This window comes from Trichechus manatus, unplaced genomic scaffold (genome assembly GCF_000243295.1).
Source record: "Trichechus manatus latirostris isolate Lorelei unplaced genomic scaffold, TriManLat1.0 scaffold00107, whole genome shotgun sequence".
NCBI classification, from domain to species: Eukaryota; Metazoa; Chordata; class Mammalia; order Sirenia; family Trichechidae; genus Trichechus; species Trichechus manatus.
In genome coordinates this window covers 3,930,404-3,948,700 of record NW_004444043.1, presented here as the reverse complement: position 1 = coordinate 3,948,700, position 18,297 = coordinate 3,930,404, and the positions used below count along the sequence as shown (strand labels likewise).

Genomic DNA, 18,297 nt, shown 5'->3' with positions numbered 1-18,297 from the left:
TATATATATATATATATATATATATATATATATACACATTATCGATGTTGTTAGGTGCCATTGAGTCAATTTTGACTCATAGTGATCTCATGTGACAGGGTAGAACTTCTCCATAGGGTTTTCTAAACTATAATCTTTACAGGGAGCCCTGGTGGCACAGTGGTTAAAATGCTTGACTGCTAACTGAAAGGTGGGTGGTTCCAACCTACCAGCTGCTCCACAGGAAAAAGATGTGGCAGTCTGCTTCCGTAAAGATTACAGCCTTAGGGGATCCTATGGGGCACTTCTACCCTATCCTATAGGATCGCTATGAGTTGGAATTGACTCAAGGGCAACAGGTGTGTGTAACCTTTACGGAAGCAGATCACCAGGTCTTTCTTTCATGAAGTCGCTGGGTTGATTTGAACCACCAGCCTCTTGGTTAGCTGCTGAGTAAGTGCTTAACTGTTGGGCCACCAGGGCTTTTTATGCTATTTATATACTTTCTAAAAGAAATCTCAGTCATTAGATTCTATTACTATTATTCTTGAAATAAACAAAATTAAGATCCCTGAATTTCTGCATTAAACAACTGTATATATAACATGGAGCCCTGGTGGCGCAGTGGATAAGAGCTTGGCTACTAACCGAAAGGTTGCCAGTTCGAATCCACCAGCTGCTCCTCAGAAACCCTATGGGGCAGTTCTACTCTGTCGTACAGGGTCACTATGAGTCAGAATCAACTCGACGGCAGCATATATATATATATATCATATTGTGATTCACATTAAAGCCAAGATTTAGGACTCTACAGCCAAATATCCGTTTTGTTTTTTTGCAGTCACGTGTCATTGTGAATACAATCTGTTTGGCTAATAATCCAAAATAAGAGTTAATTCAAAATTGTTTGGACAGACACAAATCGAAATGGTTAATGTCATGTGTGTGTTCGTTTCCTGTTGCTGTTGTAACAAAATTACCACAAACAGTGGCTTAGAACAACACAAATTGCTGGATGTTTGAGGTCCGAAATCTGTTTCACTGAGCCAAGTCAAGGTGTCACCAGGTCTGGTTCCTTCTGGAGGTTCTGGGGGGAGAATTCATTTCCTTGCCTTTTTCAGCTTCTACTAGCCCCCCGAATTCCTTGGCTTGTGGCCCCTTCCTTCATCTTCAAAGCCTGCTTCCATCAACACACCACCTTCTCCTCTTCTATAGACAAATTCCCCTCTAGTGCGCTCTTAAAAAACGCTGATGATAACGTTTAAGGCTGCCTGGATAATCCAGAGTAATCTACCTGTCTCAAGACCCTTAATTTAATCACATCTGCAAAGTCCATTTTCTATATAAGGTATCAGTCACAGGTTCCGGGGATTAGATTTGGACATCTCTGAGGGCTGTTTTACTGTCTGTCACACCAGATGTTGTTGTTGGTATTCATTGCTGTCAAATCGGCTCCTACTGACTGCAATCCTATGTACAACGGAAGGAAACATTGCACCGTCCTACGCCATCTTCACAATTGTTGGTATGCTCAAGTCCATCGTTGTGGCCGCTGTGTATTTTTAGTTCCTTCCAACCTCGGGGGCTCATCTTCCAACACTATATAGGACAGTATTCTGTTGCGATCCTTAGGTTTTTCATGGGCTAATTTTTGGAAGTAGATCGCCAGGCCTTTCTTCCTAGTCTGTCTAAGTTTAAAAGCTCCATAACCTGTCCACCATGGATGACTCTGCTGGTATTTGAAATACCAGTGGCACAGCTTCTAGCATCATAGCAACACACATGCCACCACAGTACAACAAACCGACAGGTAAGTTATCCATTAATTTGGGTCAGATGACCTCACTCAGATTTCCTATTATATGGAAATGATAAAACAACTTTTGATTTCATGTCTTGATTTGTCCATCACAGTCAGTTCCAACTAGAATAGTTAGCAGTCAAGATTACGAGGCAGAAAAGAACAGAATAAAGGAGAAATAACTAAAATCTTCCAGTATACAACCCTCGGACTAATTGAGGATGAGATGATTTTATATCCATAGGGATCTGTTGCTTGACCTCAATCTCCATCTCTTTAATTAAAGAGACACTCAAAGCCAATGGGAGCCATCCTTGCATTGAAAAAACTCAGACGTAAACAGAAGATATTCAATGGGGCTATATCAGTTCTTTGTCCAAGTGGTTGCTCCTGGAAATTTTTTTTTTTTTCAGTTTTTGATACTAGCATAATATGAAAAATCAAATCAGAAATCTGATTCAGAACAATTACCTTAGAAACGAAACTAAATTTTCCAGGAATAACTAATTACTGGAATTAGAGATGAGTCCTCAAATATCTAAACCAAGCGGGTATAATCTGATATCTATCTGACTAGTCTCTAAAACTAAACCCATTGCCGTCCAGTCGATTCCCCATAGGACAGAGTAGAACTGCTCCATAGGGTTTCCTAGGAGCAGGCTGGTGGATTCGAACTGCCAACTTCTGGTTAGCAGCCTGAGCTCCTAACCACTGCGCCACGAGAGGTCCGACTAGTCTCTAGAACACCTATAAAGTGTATTTGAAAGAGCCCTTAACAACCTGATTTTAGGTGAACAACAGAGATATTTAGATTTGTTAGGAAAATGCAGATGTATGACAGTCTTTGTTTGACCTTTGAAGTAAGGATTACAAGATAGGGAGAGTTTGATTCTTCCAATATTTAGAATCTCATCCCTTAAGAAAAGAGAAAAAAATCCGACCTTAACAATATCGCTATGGGTTTGAGAGCCTTAGATCCACCCCTAAGTGTTGATATGCAGAGAAACAGTATGGAAAGGGAAAAACAAGTGGGGATGGTGGTCCTCACTTCAAAGAAAAGGCAAGGTTTAGACTGTATGGCAGAAGGATCTTCACATTTCCACTTTTAAAGAAGAGAAAGGCTTAAAGCTCAGGTGGTGTTTTTTTGTTTTGTTTTCTTTTGTTTAAGTAATTGTTTGAAAGAGCTGATTCTCCACGGTTGATATTAAATATAAATTTCAGGAGTTTAGGTGATAATACCTGGGTATCTGGTGGCTCCTTTTCAAACCATAAGACACAGAGCCAACGTGTGTTAGAAATAAGATAAGTTTTAACGTTTGTAAAATTGCACAGGCTACTTTATCTTCAAGAGGCTTTATGACATGTGCTCAAGTGTAGGGTAATGCTACTCGGCTATATGCATCCCCTCCTAATGGGGGCAGCTTTGCTCTTCCCCAAAGCATGCTGGGGATGAACTTGGGCTGGAAGAGGCTGCACAGGCCCAGCTCACTATTATTGACTCGCCATTGCTAACCGCCACGTTGTCTCATGATCTTGTCTTTCCCTCCGGTTCCAGTCTGTACAAAAGGTTTAAGATTAACCGATGTTCCTCCTTGGAGGGTGGAAAACAAGTGATACTGATCTAAAGATGAAAAACTGAACAAAGCACCCATCTTGTGACAAGAGAAACCAGGATGTCACCAGATAATCCCCAAGAATGTCGCCAAATAACCCCCAAGAATACCAGTAGAAGATTAACTCATCTGAGACATGACCACCTTAAGGGGAACTAACACAAACTTCTAAGACCTATTATCCTGTCCCTATAAAAGCCTTCAGCCGATCTCCCCTCTGTCACCTCTATGTTGGTATATAATAAACCTCTTGCTGCTCACCTCACCCCTTTCTCAGAATTGGCTATTGCGGCAGGCGGCTCCAATCCGCATTAGTGCGATAACAGGGCTAAGGCACAAGGCAGGGAGTGGCATGACTGGGCCGGTGGCCAAGGCCAAGGAAAGCCTTATCAACAACAACAACAAAAAACATCTGGGCCTGGACGCATAGTCCTGGAAGCACTGGCTGCCCAGGGACTTGGAAGAAGAACAAATCTACCTTAGCCCCAGCTGGGACTGTATATAAGCTTGTGTCCCTTGCTAGGTGGTAGAGGAGCCCTACTCTGGTCCAGCCACCACCCTGGACTGTCCCATACGTAAGTTCCCCGAATAAACCATATGCCCCGATCGCAGGTTCCGGAGTCTTTCTTTGGTCTCTTGGCTACACGGCTGACCCTGGGTCCAGACGCTGCTGGTGTGTTATCCAACATCAAGTCATATGGATCAGCTCATCTAAAAGCTAACATAAATCCCCTGTTTCCACTGTTTTCCTTACTAACCATGTGGGGGGAAAATGTTCTGAATTCCAAATAGTGTTATTTATTTTTTTCTCGAATCATCTTGTGTGTTCTTTCCAATAGTAGTATGGGAAGGTCCACTCTACTTGTCTCAATACTTGTGTTCCTGAAATACAAATTACATTCTTATAACTCTAATTGAATTTTAATATTCTCAGACTCACCACTATATAATGAAACTAGTATGTGTGTGCTTAAAGCAGAGCATATATAGATTATACATTATATCCAATAACATAAAAATGGAGGCATAAGAAGGCCAAAACCACAGCAGGCGATTGAAGCACTGAGAGCAGACACCAGACTTTTGACTTGCAGCCAGGACTGGGAAAAACATACCAACTTCCCTCCCTAAAGCAGAACAATTCTGTATTAAGATTATTGACTGTAGATTTAAAGTCTAAAAAATCTAAAGGAAAAAAAGAACTTTTTAACATTCGAACGCATAGTTTCAAGCACAAACTACCTGGAAATTTACTTCAGTTACCTACTTTGTTGTGTCTTATGTTGACCCTTTGGTATTGATGGGTGTTGTTTTATTTCGTTATTCAATTGAGTCTCATCCAACCCTTCTCCTTGACAGTCAGGGGAATCATCTATCCTGGATAGAGCATTTAGATTTGCTATTTTTTTTTAACTCAAGGATTAACTCCGCACTTGGGGAATCTTTGGGCAGCATCAAACCCACCCTACAGAATTCTGTGATTTAATTTCACTTATGCATTTAAAGGGCTTACAGCTGTCTTCACACTTAAATGAGGATTTACTGAGATGCTGGCTTCCCCGGTGGCAGAGACAATTCCCCAACCAGGAGGACTTCTGCGTTCCCAGGAGGAGATGGTTTGACCAAGGAGGATGAAATTAGTACAGGCAGACAAAAATCATACCATCTGAGACTTTCAGAAAATGCCGATCCGGAGGGAAATCTTAGACCATAAATTACTTCTTTTTTTTCTCTCCCGCTCCCCGCAGCCCCCATCTTAGTTGGAGAGATTTGTGTTCTTTCACCCGCACAGCTGTGGAGTCCCTAGGGAATTTCTTGCTCTTTTTCATGTTTGCATATTCGCCAAAAACCAGGATCTAAGCACCAAGTGTAGGATCGTATGCTCCACATCTGACGCGAATGGGTTTTCCAAAGAATGCTAAACAAGGAACAGATTAGAATCCAAGGTAGAGGTTCTAACAGTGAGGCTGCACCGCAGGTGGTATGAAGGAGGTGAAACACAGCCAAACAGGTGGGGGCCACTGGCTTTGTTTAGTGCTCATTGTCTTTGTTGTCTGTTTGTTTTGTTCTTGCTCTGGATCTAGAGGTTTGTCTGAACTTGACTAAATTGCTGGGTGTTTTGCTGTCTCAGTTGTATTGGTGAGGTGTATATTTGTTGCATGAATAAATTAATGAACAAACCTGAGATTAATCTTTGCCCTTCCTGTAATTAGCTGTAATTAGGACCTGGTCTCTAGTCCTTTACTTTTTTGTCTGAGACGTTGGCTCTAAGATCCCTCTGGTTCCAAATGTTAATAATTAACACTTACAGACCCTTTACTAGGGACTGGGCACTGTTCTAAGCACTTCCAGGTACCAATTATTTTAATTTTCACCACACACTTAGAAAACAGGTAATAGTATTACCGACACTTAACAGACAAGGAAGTTGATACACAGAGAGGTTAAATGACTTATCCAATGTCATATAGCTAGGAAGTGGCAGAACCAGAATTTAACTAGAAACACTGACTCCAAAGTCTTTGTTTTTAACGTTAATTCTATGCTGCCCCTCTAAAATTTTATGGAAAAAAAATGAACAACAGCATTTCCAGGTACTACATCAAACTAGGCCTTACCAAAATGTAAATAATATTAACTAGTAACGCATGGAGCCCTGGTGGCACAGTGGTTAAGAGCTCCCTGCTAACCAAAAGGTCTATAGTTCGAATCTACCAGCCACTCCTTGGAAACCCTCTGGGGCAATTCTATTCTGTCCTATAGGGTTGCTATGAGTTGGAATCAACTCGATGACAATGGGTTTGGTTTGGTGGTAATGCATAGCCCATATCCTTAAACTCCATCCCATCCTTAATATTCATGCCATTCCAAAGGCTAATCCATCTCTGGTAGCTCATCCTTCATGTCATCTCTCAGCCTACCCCATCCTTGACTCCTATCCTGGGTCTCTGCATGTGGCTTGGAGATGGTAGGAGAGAAGGCATTGTCCATCATTTGGAAAGAAAGAAATATATTGGAAATATTAGAATACAAAAGCAAGTTGAGTGTTGTGCTTTAGGGAATGCATAGAAATGTTCCAAATGTCTAATGACAATGTAAATCTATATACATACACAAATCTGATAGTAAACAGAGGACACATTTGAATTGGAGTAATTAGGAGGGTTTACTTATAAAGGGACTATTTGTGTGGGGTTTAAGGGAACCACAAGGAAAAATACATTAACTTGGGGTTAGTAGCAATAGAGCTGTTACCTCGTCTAGGTCTGAAGGGGAAGAAGTAGTTACCAGAACTGAGATGAGGAGAGTTGTATGGAGGAAGCACTTTTGGGGGCTCAGTGACCTTTGATAAAGGGCACAGCCAGCCTGAGGCCACCCTTCAGGGAGAGGACTAGGGGATTAAACATCCTGACTTCACTTTTCTCCCTCTCTCTAATTTCCTGCCAAGGTTCCCCACTGGCCACACCTAATGGGAAGCCATAGGCAAGGGAGGCTGTGTAATCTGCACAGGTAAGCCTGTGGAAAGAATGGAAAGAGTGGAAAAGAATGGAGAGTGTAGGGAGGGCCAAACGGAAGATACCTGCATACTAGTATTCGCCAGAGAGCTGCTGTGTGTCCAGGCAAGGTTAGACTTAGCCAGAAACAAATCTTGAAGTCTAACAGGTGCCCCAACTCCCTGCCCAAACAAACCCCACTGGTTTTCTTTTTTCATCATCTTTTATCCATGAAACATCTAGTTTATAAAAAATTTTGAAGAAATTTCTTCTTTTATGCTCTAGTCTGGGATCTAAAATTACGAATTTTATAGTATTTCCTAAGAACATTGTTTAAAATTTTCAGTGACCAATGTGATTTTCTGTTGGAGGGTTTGACCATCCCTCCAACAGACTTTCCACTGAGTCACAGAATATAGTCAATTAATAGTTTTCTCATGTAAGTACTGAGAGCTTTCAAAGAGAAAGAAACAACGTTCTGTATTCACGTTAGCACCTACCAGCAAAGCCCCTAGCAGCTTCCTGTCTTTTCCATTCAAAGCATCTTAAAAAGGTGTGGAGAAACAGGAACTTCATCCATTGCTCGCGGGAATACGAAACAGTTTGGCAGGTCCTCAAAAATTTGAACATAGAACTACCATATGACCCAGCAATCTCAATCCTAGGTATATACCCAAAAGATTGGAAAGCAGAAACACAAACAGAAGCCTGTGTATCAATGTTCATTGCAGCAGTATTCACAATAGTCAAAAGGTGGAAACAACCTAAACGTCCATCAACAGATGAATGGGTAAACAAAATGTTGTATATACAGTGAAACCTGTGAAAGCCGGAACTTGACGAGACTGCGTTGTTTTTCCGGGTCTCATAAGTTTTCTGCCTTTGACAGGCTGCAGTCTTACCAGTTTTCTATTGCTCATTTTGGTGGAAAATGTTTAAGTTTTCCTTCTCTGACAGGTTTTCGCCTTACCTAGCTGCAGGTTTTACTGTACCTACAATGGAATATTATTCAGCCATAAAGAGAAACGAAGTGCTAATACATGCTATGACATGGATGAACCTGGAAAACATTATGCTATGTGAAATAAGCCAGGTACAAAAGGACAAATACTGTAGGACTCACTTACATGAAATAGGCAAATATAGAGAAACCAAAAGTTATTAGTGGTTACTATGGGTGAGAGGGAGAGGGAAAGGGGAAGTTACTATTTAGGGGGCAGTGAGTTTCTGTTGGAAACCCTGGCAGCGTAGTGGTTCAGAGCTTGGCTGCTAACCAAAATGTCGACAGTTTGAATCCACCAGCTACTTCCTGGAAACCCTATGGGGCAGTTCTACTCTGTCCTATAGGGTCGCTTCGAGTCAGAATTGACTCGACGGCAACGGGTTTGGTTTTGATTTTGAGTTTCTGTTAATGGAGGTAGAATAATTCAGAAAAGATGAGTGATAATACTCACACAACAAGAAGAATGTAATCAATGTCACTGAGTTATATGTGTAGAAATTGTTGAATTGGCAAATGTTTTGTTATGTATGTTTGTACCACAATAAAAAATCATAATAATATTAAAAAAAAGCTTGGCTAATTTTTCTCTTAGTATAAAGTATCTTTAATTTGATAACCACGAGTCATCCGTGAGACTCTATCAGAGACTGCCAATGATAATACAGTTTTTTTTTAAACAAAGCACTCCATTACACTTGTCATTTGAAAACGAAAGCCACATTTTTGTGTGACATACAAAACAAATTGCACCAGACAAATAAAGACACAGGAGCAGTTATGCCTTCAGCTGGGTTCCTGTAATTCCTCATTATTTTGTTTCACTTTCTTTTTAAATATATATAATTCAAACTTTGCAGCTCAAAAGAAACAAAGTAATCTAGATGTCAAAAAGCAAAGAGAACCATTTGGAATCCAAAGTGCCGTTTTGCTGAGAAGGTTTTAAATGGCATGAGCTTTTGATGTCTTTCCCATGGATTGTAGTTCACAGAGCAGCAAATGAGCACATAGTTGCAGAGACAAGCACACGGTAAAAATACTACCAGCAGTAAATAGACCAAATGCTTAGGGAATTTTCATTGGGAACAAGTTTTAAGGCAATGCAAATAATTCAAATTCACCCAATTGCTGAACAAAAGCGCTGTGCTTTTTCAAAACTGATCTCAGTTTGAAGCTCGATGACGTTTTGAAAATACCTGTTGACCTGAGCCGAAGAAACACCTGAAGCCTTGAGGCATAGTTGCTTTCTGAAGAAAAAACACATTAATATTTCATGTGGAAGGAATTTCTCAAAGTACATGTCAATTCTGCAAACCAGAGGGAGAGCTAACACTTACCTGGAGTATGGGTCCTCTGGATTCCATTTGGAGGAAGGTTGTCAGGTAAATTCTCAATATAACACACTTGCTTTTCTGGTGAGCAAAAACACAATACTCTGGAAGACAAAGAGATCTCCAAATCAGGAAGATAAAAGAAAATATAATCATAATAATTGCTGCTAACATTTTTAAGTTCTTACTACAGGGTCTCTATGAGTAGGAATCGGTTTTTTTGGTTTTGTGGGTCAGGCACTGTATTAAGCATTTTATCTGGATTATCAGAAAAAAATTTTATCACATCAACTCTTTGAGATGGGTGCTCTTACCTCTATTTTACAGATGAACAAACGGGGGCTCAGAGAAGTTAAGTTGCCTGACAATGTTGCACAGCTAGTATGTGATAAAGGATTTGAACACATTATGTTTTGAAAAATTCTCTCCTAATCTAAGACAAATTCCCTTAGCATTTGGTATATTTACTGCTGGTCTTGTTTTTACTGTGTACGTGTCCCATAAAAGTAGTTATCATTATATAGTAATAACAATAATTTAAAAATATATAATATTTTTCCTCTGAACATTACACAATAAGCATTCTGTTGGCTACTGCTACATAATCTTCATAGCCACTGTACTAGGTAGAATAATGCCCCCCCAAAGATGTTCATTTCCTAATCCACGGACTCTGTGAAGATGTTACCTCACATGGCAAAAGAGACTTTGCAGATGTGATTAAATTAAGGACCTTGAGATGGGGAGATTATCCTGGATTATCCAGATGGACCTAATCTAATCACATGGATCCTTAAAAGTGGAAAATCTTTCCCAGCTGTGGTCAGAGGAAGAGGTGACTACGGAAGAAAGGTCAGAGAGACGCAACTTTGTGGACTTTGAAGATGGAGGAAGAGACCACAAGCTAAGGGATGTGTATGGCTTCTAGAAGCTGGAAAAGGCAAGGGAATTGATTCTGCCTTAGAGCCTACAGAAAGGAACACAATCCTGCTGACACCTTGATTTTAACCCAAAGAGACCCATGTCAGACTTCTAACCTACAGAACAATAAATTTGTATTGTTTTAAGCAATTAAGTTTGTGGTAATTTGTTATAGCAATAACAGAAAACAAATACAGCTAATACAGTCATAATTTCTACTATAAAATATTCTACTCAGGTAATATTACATCATCTACTATAATGAATCCCACATCGTTGGCTATTTAGGTTCCTTCTTCCAATTGTTTTCTCTTATGAGCCTTACATGTATCAATGTATCATGTGTCAATGTATTACATGTATTTGGCCTTATCTGTACCTATCTAGCTATTGATCTTTATATCTTTATATCTATATCATGCTTAGGAAGTTGCACGGTACAGAATAAGCACTCTCTAAAATTTAGCTGCTGTTATTACTTCCTTGGGATAGAATCCCAGAAGTGGGATAATTGAGCCAAAAGATACAAACGTTTTGTTTCATGTTTCTTGATGCGTATTACTAATTATCTTTGAAAAAGAGATTGAAGCAATTGATGCTGTCTTTCATTTTCAAAATGACAAAAATTATAAAGGTAGTAGTAACTCTGGGGGCAGTGATGTTTGTAGTGAGAGTCCCACGGGAGACTTAGTGTTTGAATAATAATTTGAATCTGGGAGACAGAATACCGAGAAAAAGGGTAAGAGGTATTTTCACTTTCCTGAAGGGGGAGAACTTTGGCTAAGTGATGTTATTTGTTTCTCTTCGGCAACAAGAGAACATTTCACTCCTTTCTTTCTTTTTTAAAATTTATCTGTGGGAATTTAATACGTTCAATCTTGGGAAGTTTCTATTATTGGCATTGTATTATTTAGGTTATACTCTGTTGTCATGCTTATATAATGTTCCTAGTGAGCTAGACTGTACAATTTAGCAGGGCATAATTCAAGATGAAAAAATGGAATGAGTAGCTAACTCTAGTATAGTGTAATCTTATCGTTACCTTAATTTATGTCCTATTTTGACAGATGTTTCTAGAGCCATCTCTGAAGTGCCTTTCTTATTGTATCCTGGTGGATAGGAAAGAGATAAATATTGGGACAGAGATCACAGAAAAGTGGAGGTAGGACTCCTCCGAAGGCACGGTAATCTCCTCATTCAAGGTGGACAGCCACATATTGCTTAATCAGACACTTGATCATCAACGCTAATAAATTTTAGCCATTAAGAATCTGGCCTGGGTTAAAAAATATCAAGCACATTTCTTATCAGAACATCCTGAGTACGATTAAAAAGCTTTTCATCGAAGACTGTCACATCTGCTTCTTTATGATCCTCCAGGAACAGGAAAGACATCTACTATTCTAGTCTGTGTTAAACAACTGTACAGAGATAAAGAATTCAGCTCTGGGAGGAATGGATACCATTTGGGGACCAATTCCGAGCTTTGCTAGCACAAGGCAATGCTTAAGAAAGGCTTCAAATTAGTGTTCCTGGAAAAAGCTATACCATGACTCAAGACTCTCAGCGTGCATGGAGTAGTGTGACTGAAAATTACGTGGAGAATACCATATTTTGCCTCATTTCTAACTATCTGTCAAATATCATCCCTGCACTGCAGTCCTGGTGTATGAGGTTGCAAGTTAGTCCTCTGACTCTGGAATCCATGGTTCCCCGTGTGGGACATGTCATAGAAGAAGAGAAAGTTGACATATGTGAAGATGGATTGAAAGCACTTGTAATTCTTTCCTGTAGAGATATGTGAAGGGCTCTGAATGTCCTGCAGAGCACCGATATGGTTTTTGGGAAGGGGACAGGAGACACTGTGTACGTATGTACAGGACACCCCCTCGAGTCTGATCACCACATTCTAGGCTGGATGTTAGGTCAAGACCTCACCACAGCTATCTTAGTTATGTAGTGCTGCTATAACAGAAATACCACAAGTGCGTGGTGTTAACAAACAGTAGTTTATTTTCTCACAGTTTAGGAGGCTAGAAGTCTGAATTCAGAGTGCTGGCTCTAGGGGAAGGCTTTCTTTCTCTATTGGCTCTGGGGGACGGTCCCTGTCTCTTTTCAACTTCTGTTCCTCGGTACCGTGACCATCTTCATGTGGCATGTTTATTCGCCTGTTTGTGCTTGCTTCTCTGTTCCTAATCTGCTCTTTTTATAGCTCAGAGAAGATTGGTTTAAGACATACCCTACACTGATATGACCTCATTAACATAACAAAGAAAACCCTATTCCCAAATGGGATTACATTCGTAAGTATAGGGGTTAAGATTTACAGCACATGTTTTTGGGGCCTACAGTTCAAACCATAACAACAGCCTGTAGAAGAGAAATCACTTGCCCATCCCTCAAGCATTCACTGTGTCCAGAAAGAGTCAAGCTTTCCATTGGCTAGGCTTAGGTCACATGCCCGCCCTTGAGCTGGTGCCCTGAATTCAGACTTCTAGCCTCCTTAGCTGTGAAAAATTAAATTTCTGTTTGTTAAAGCCATCCACTTGTGGTGTTTCTGTTATAGCAGCACTAGATAACTAAGACAAGAAGGGATGCTGGAGATGGATAGGTTGTGCCAGGTCTGTGCTGAAAGAATTTTCAGGAAGCTCACGGAAAATAGTTAAATTCATAGGTAAACTTGATCTAAGCTATTGAGGAACCAAAATCTACTTCCTGCCTATGGACTCTACTTTTCAATTTATTCATATGAGCTCACTTGCCTTCAGTGAGTAATAATTATAATAATAGTTATTAAAATTTCTGGACTTACAGTTTGCTAGGGACTGTGCTAATAATGTTGCATGCATTATTTATCGGTCTTCATTCTCACAGCTCTTAAGGTAGGTACTGTTGTGATCTTCATTTATATATAGGGGAAGTGGTATAGACAGTTCCCATTTCATAGAGTAACTAAGTGGTGGAGCCCGGTGTTGAACCCAGGCAGCCTAACTCCAGAGCCTACTCCCTTAACCACTATTCTACACAACTTCTTCATTCTATAACTGAAGAAGTATTAATCATCCTCAAAAATTTTGCAGATCATAATCATGCCAGGGCTCTATTCATCACTACCAACTAAGTTACCATATCATATTCTTTAAGTGCCTCTCTGGGTTTTATAAAATGTCTCATTCTTGCCCCAGGCAGAAACACAGGGGTTGGTGGGGGGTAGGGGGTGGGCGGTGGATGCAGAAAGAAGGAGGCCTTCTCTCAACTGGAAAGCTGATTAACTTACAATTAACGAAGGCTAAAAGGTCTCTTTCTGAAACTTTAGCTTAGGGGCCTGGAATTAAAATTTAGTCACTGTACCCTGTCTCTCTTTGGGGGAAGAAGATCCATCACTGGAGAATCACTAACTTTCTAGGCCTCGAGTCGCCTCTCCAAGGCTTATCTGAGCCAATTCCCTGACAGAGTTTCAGTGTGGAGCCTCTGCCATGCCTTTTGTACTGATTCTCAAAACGTTATTTATCTTTTACTTTCTCGACTGTATATTATGAAAAATGTTAAACGTATTGGAAAAAATGGAAGTATTAAAAGAATAGTAAAATGAACAGCCACGGACCCATCACCTACATTCAACATCCATACTCCTCTATTACCAGTTAAGTCAGCTCCGACTCATGGCGACCCCATGTATGTCAGAGTAGAACTGTGCTCCATGGGGTTTTCAGTGGCTGATTTTTCAGAAGTAGATTGCCTGGCGTTTCTTTTGAGGCACCTCTGAAAGGACTTGAACCTCCCACCTTTAGGTTAGCAGCTGAATGCGTAACTGTTTGCACCACCCACCAATCCCAGACCCGTTGCCATCAAATCGATTCCGACTCACAGCGATCCTATAGGACAAAGCAGAACTGCCCTATAGGGTTTCCAAGGAGTGGCTGGTGGATTCAAACCCTGACCTTTTGGTTAGCAGCTGAGCGCTTAACCACTGCGTCACCAGGGCTCCTTGCATTACCCAGGGACTCCTATATTCCCCTCTAGATGTTAACATATTTTCCTATGTTTTCCCTGTCTATGAATATAAATATGCTCCTTAGAAGCACCATGGCGAGACTTCATCTCAAATACTTGGATATGTTATCAGGAGGGATCAGTCCCTGGAAAAGGACATCATGCTTGGTAAAATACAGAGTCATCGGGAAAGAGGGAGACCCTCAATGAGATGGATCGACACAGTGGCTGCAACAGTACTCAAGCATAACAACAATTTTTCGTTCTGTTGTACATAGGGTCACTATGAGTCAGAACCAACTCGATGGCACCTAACAACAGCATGAATATATCAGTTTATCTATCATGAATTTCTAACTCTTCACCTCTAAATACTATAGCATGCATCTCCTAAGAGTAAGGATATTCTCTTACATGATCACATACCATTAATAAACGTAAAAGAATTAACAATACCTCTCTAATAGCAAATAAGACCCAGTCCAAAGTAAAATTCCCCCATTTTTTCCAAAATTGGTTTTTATGGCTGATTTTGTAAACCAACATTAAAACAGGGGTTATGAATTGCATTTCATTATTGTATTGCTTTAGTCTCTTTTATTGTAGGAGAGTTTCCCCCCAGCCTTGCTTTTTTTTTTTTTTTTCATGACACTGACATTTTGAAGATGCCAGGAAGTTCTTGTAGAATGTTCCATATTCTGTATGTGTCTAATTGTTTCCTCTTGGTGTCATTTAACTTGTTCCTCTAGTGTTATATTTCCTGTAAACTGGAAGTTTCAGGGCTTGGGTAGATTTTGGTTAAACATTTCTGGAAGGAATACTTCCTAGGCAATGCTTCCATGAGAGGAGAACACAATGTCAGATGTGTCATTCTTTTAGATCTAAGTTCGATCACTGGTTATTATGGTGGTGACAATGAGCTCTCTCCTTTGTAAAGTTATCTCTAGTTACAGGGGATTTTGAAGTTAGAGAGAAATCTGCAGGGTTATACTTTGGTACCTTAAAATATACTGTTCCACAACATCTTTTCACTTAATGGTTTATAATCCATTGACGATCCTTGCCTAAATCAATTATTTCATTAGGGGTTGCAAATGGTGATTTTTCTCTTTACCACTTCATCTTTATTGATTGGTTTGGATTCTTCTGTAAGGAGTTTAAAATCATTATTTTTCTCTGTGTGGTTATGATACTTTATTTGGGTAAGATCGTTGCAGATATAGTTAGTTAATATAAGGTCATACTGAAGTAGGGTGGTTGCTAATCCAACATGACTGATGTCCTTATAAGAAGAGGTGAAAAACATAGAGACAGAGAGATGCGGTGGGAGAACACCAGGTGAAGAAGGAGATGGAGATTCCACTTACATTACCACAAGCCAAGGAACTCCTGGGGTGACCAGAAGCTGGGAGAGGCAAGGAAGTATCTTCCCCTAGAGCCTCTGTAGGGAGTATGGCCTGGCCAACACCTTGAATTCAGATTTCTAGTCTGCAGAACTGTGAGAAAATAACTTTCTGTTGTTTTAAACCACCCACTTTGTGATACTTTGTTATGGTGGCCCTAGGACACAAATACAGTGGGTGTGGTGTAGTGGTTAAGAGCTTGGCTGCTAACCAAAAAAGTCGGCAGTTCAAATCCACCAGCTGCTCCTTGGGAACCTTATGGGGGCAGTTCTACTCTGTTCTACAGGGTCTCTATGAGTCGGAATTGACTCGACAGCAATGGGTTTGGTTTTTTGGTTTCTTGGGGAGAGTGGAGAACGTTGCCATGCAGAGTTGTGTGTGCATGTAGTGGAATTTACCAGACTTTCCCTTTAGTGCTTTTGGATTTCAAGTGTTAGAAAAGTTTTCCTCTATTCCAGGCTATAAAGGAATTCACTCACATTCCTCTAGTATTTGCATGTTTCATTTTTTACATTCATTTCTCTGATCTATTTTGAATTTATCCTGGTGTACAATTTGAGGGGTAGGTCCAATTTTACCTCTTCCCAAATGGCTATCCAATTGTACCAACACCATTTATTAGAATGTCCTTCTTTTTCCCAGGGATTTGAGATGTCACCTTTATCGTACACTTATAGATTTGGGCCCATTTCTTATGATTCTGTAGCCGCTACCCTAATCTGGTATTTATAATTGTCATAATAGTTCTTTTTAAAAACTATTTTAAACCATGTTGCTATTTAAATAAATTTTATTTATTTAGCCTTTTATTTCTGCCCTTCAAAAACACTCAAGGAGTGGTTCTCAGAAACCTCTTACTCAAGGGGCTGTAAATAAACTCAGCTTACAATATTGTTTCTAAGTTTTGCTACTTTTTTCTTTTAAGTTCTTAGTACTAGATACTAACTTTAAAGACTATAGCTCAACTGGTTCTTTCCTTTTATGTAAAGGAAAAACAAGATGTCTTACTGAATATGAGCTAACTCAGTGACCACTATACCCATAGTAGTGGTAAAATTTCATCTGAGACCATATGTTATAAAAATGACTATATATGTTTCATAAGATAAACTGAGTTTATTTACCCTGTAAGAAGCTCCAAGAACCATGTTTATAGCTTCTACCCTATCTTCCTATGTCCTTCTATAAATAGCCAGTTTGCTAACAAATCCATCCATCTATTCCAAATACTTACTCCCCGCTGATATGTCTTCTTTCTTTTCTCCCTATTTCAGAAAGGAGTGAGTAGATTGTTATAAAGTAAATGAGATTCATAGTTTCATATGTTTAGGTCTTTGACAAAAGATGTCTCCTCTTCTTGATGGAAATAGTGGAAGTCACACAAACATTTTAAGGAGAATCTCTGATGAATTTTATTTGAACTGTTACTGAAATTGAGAGGATTACTGGTACACTCTGACACACACACACACACACACACACACACACACAATACTTCTCAGTCTAGTAAATAGACCCAGTTTCAGATTTTAATAACAAATATCACCAGTTTCTAGTTGATACTACTCTACTAATCTCTTTGTCAAGTTCCCTACACTTGTTTTTGCCTTTCATACTTCCTAAAAACATTTACAATATAACCCTAAGAAAACAATAAATGTTTATGTGTTCAACACTAATGCAGAGAATTCCAAAATACGTGAAGCAGAAACTAGAGAACTGAAAGGAGAAACAGCCACATTCACAATTATAGTTGGAGATTTCAACACCCTTTTCTCAATAATTATTGATCAAGTAGGCAGAAAGCATATGCAGAATCAACAGAGTCAGAGCTAGCTAAAAAAAAAAACCAAGCCTATTGCTGTTGAGTTGATTCCAACTCATAGTGACCCTACAGGACAGAGCAGAACCGCCCCACAGAGTTTCCAGAGTGTCTAGTAGATTCAAACTGCTGACTTTTTGGTTAGCAGCTGTAGCTCTTAACCACTGGCCCACCAGGGCACCAGGCAACTCTTATTAATGGTGCTTGCTATTTCTCTACTTCAGTTACATTGGCTTTGACTACCAACACTATTTTTTCCCCTGATGTCTTGTATGGAGTATGCTTAAGTGGTCTTTAGGCTTCTGATAGGCTGATAACTTGGGAAAACGAGGGCACATTTTGGAAAGCTGCATAACAGCAATCTAGGGTATGGAGAACATGTTAAACAATCAAACAGTCACTTTCTCTGAGGTTTGTAGAATTTCCAAGAACTGCACTGATTGAAACTGGAGCCCTGGTGGCGCAGTAGTTAAAGCACCTGGCTGCTAACCAAAAGGTCTGTGGTTTGAACCCACCAGTTGCTCCATGGGAGAAAGATGTAGTAATCTGTTTCCATATATCATTTACAGCCTCGGAAACCCTATGGGGCAGTTCTACTCTGTCCTACAGGGTCACTATGAGTGGGAATTGACTTGATGGCAGTGGGTTTATTTATTTATTTATTTATTTATTTTTTTTTTTCTGCACTGATTGAAGAATGTTTCAAGATACCTCCCTCCCCCACTTCATCACCTTAAAGATTCAGGAGTACCACCCAGAGCTACTGTGCTACAAGGATCTTCAAGGGTCTCTTGACCCACTAAAGTTGCCCCCTTCCTCAGTGTCCTAGAAATCACCCACCAGACAGGCCTCCAGCACCTCATCAAGAAATAAAATCCTTGAGTTGCTTCTGCGTCCTGGTGCTGCTGCATTGCGGAGTCTGTGCAGGCCTTTCGCCAAG

The 18,297-nt window shown here is 39.9% G+C and overlaps 1 pseudogene; it reads left to right on the top strand.

The window, feature by feature from the left end:
- LOC101352650 (replication factor C subunit 5-like) overlaps nt 1-12,099 on the top strand; it is a 50,779-nt pseudogene extending 38,680 nt beyond the window's left edge.
- The last annotated feature ends 6,198 nt before the right edge of the window (nt 12,100-18,297 follow it).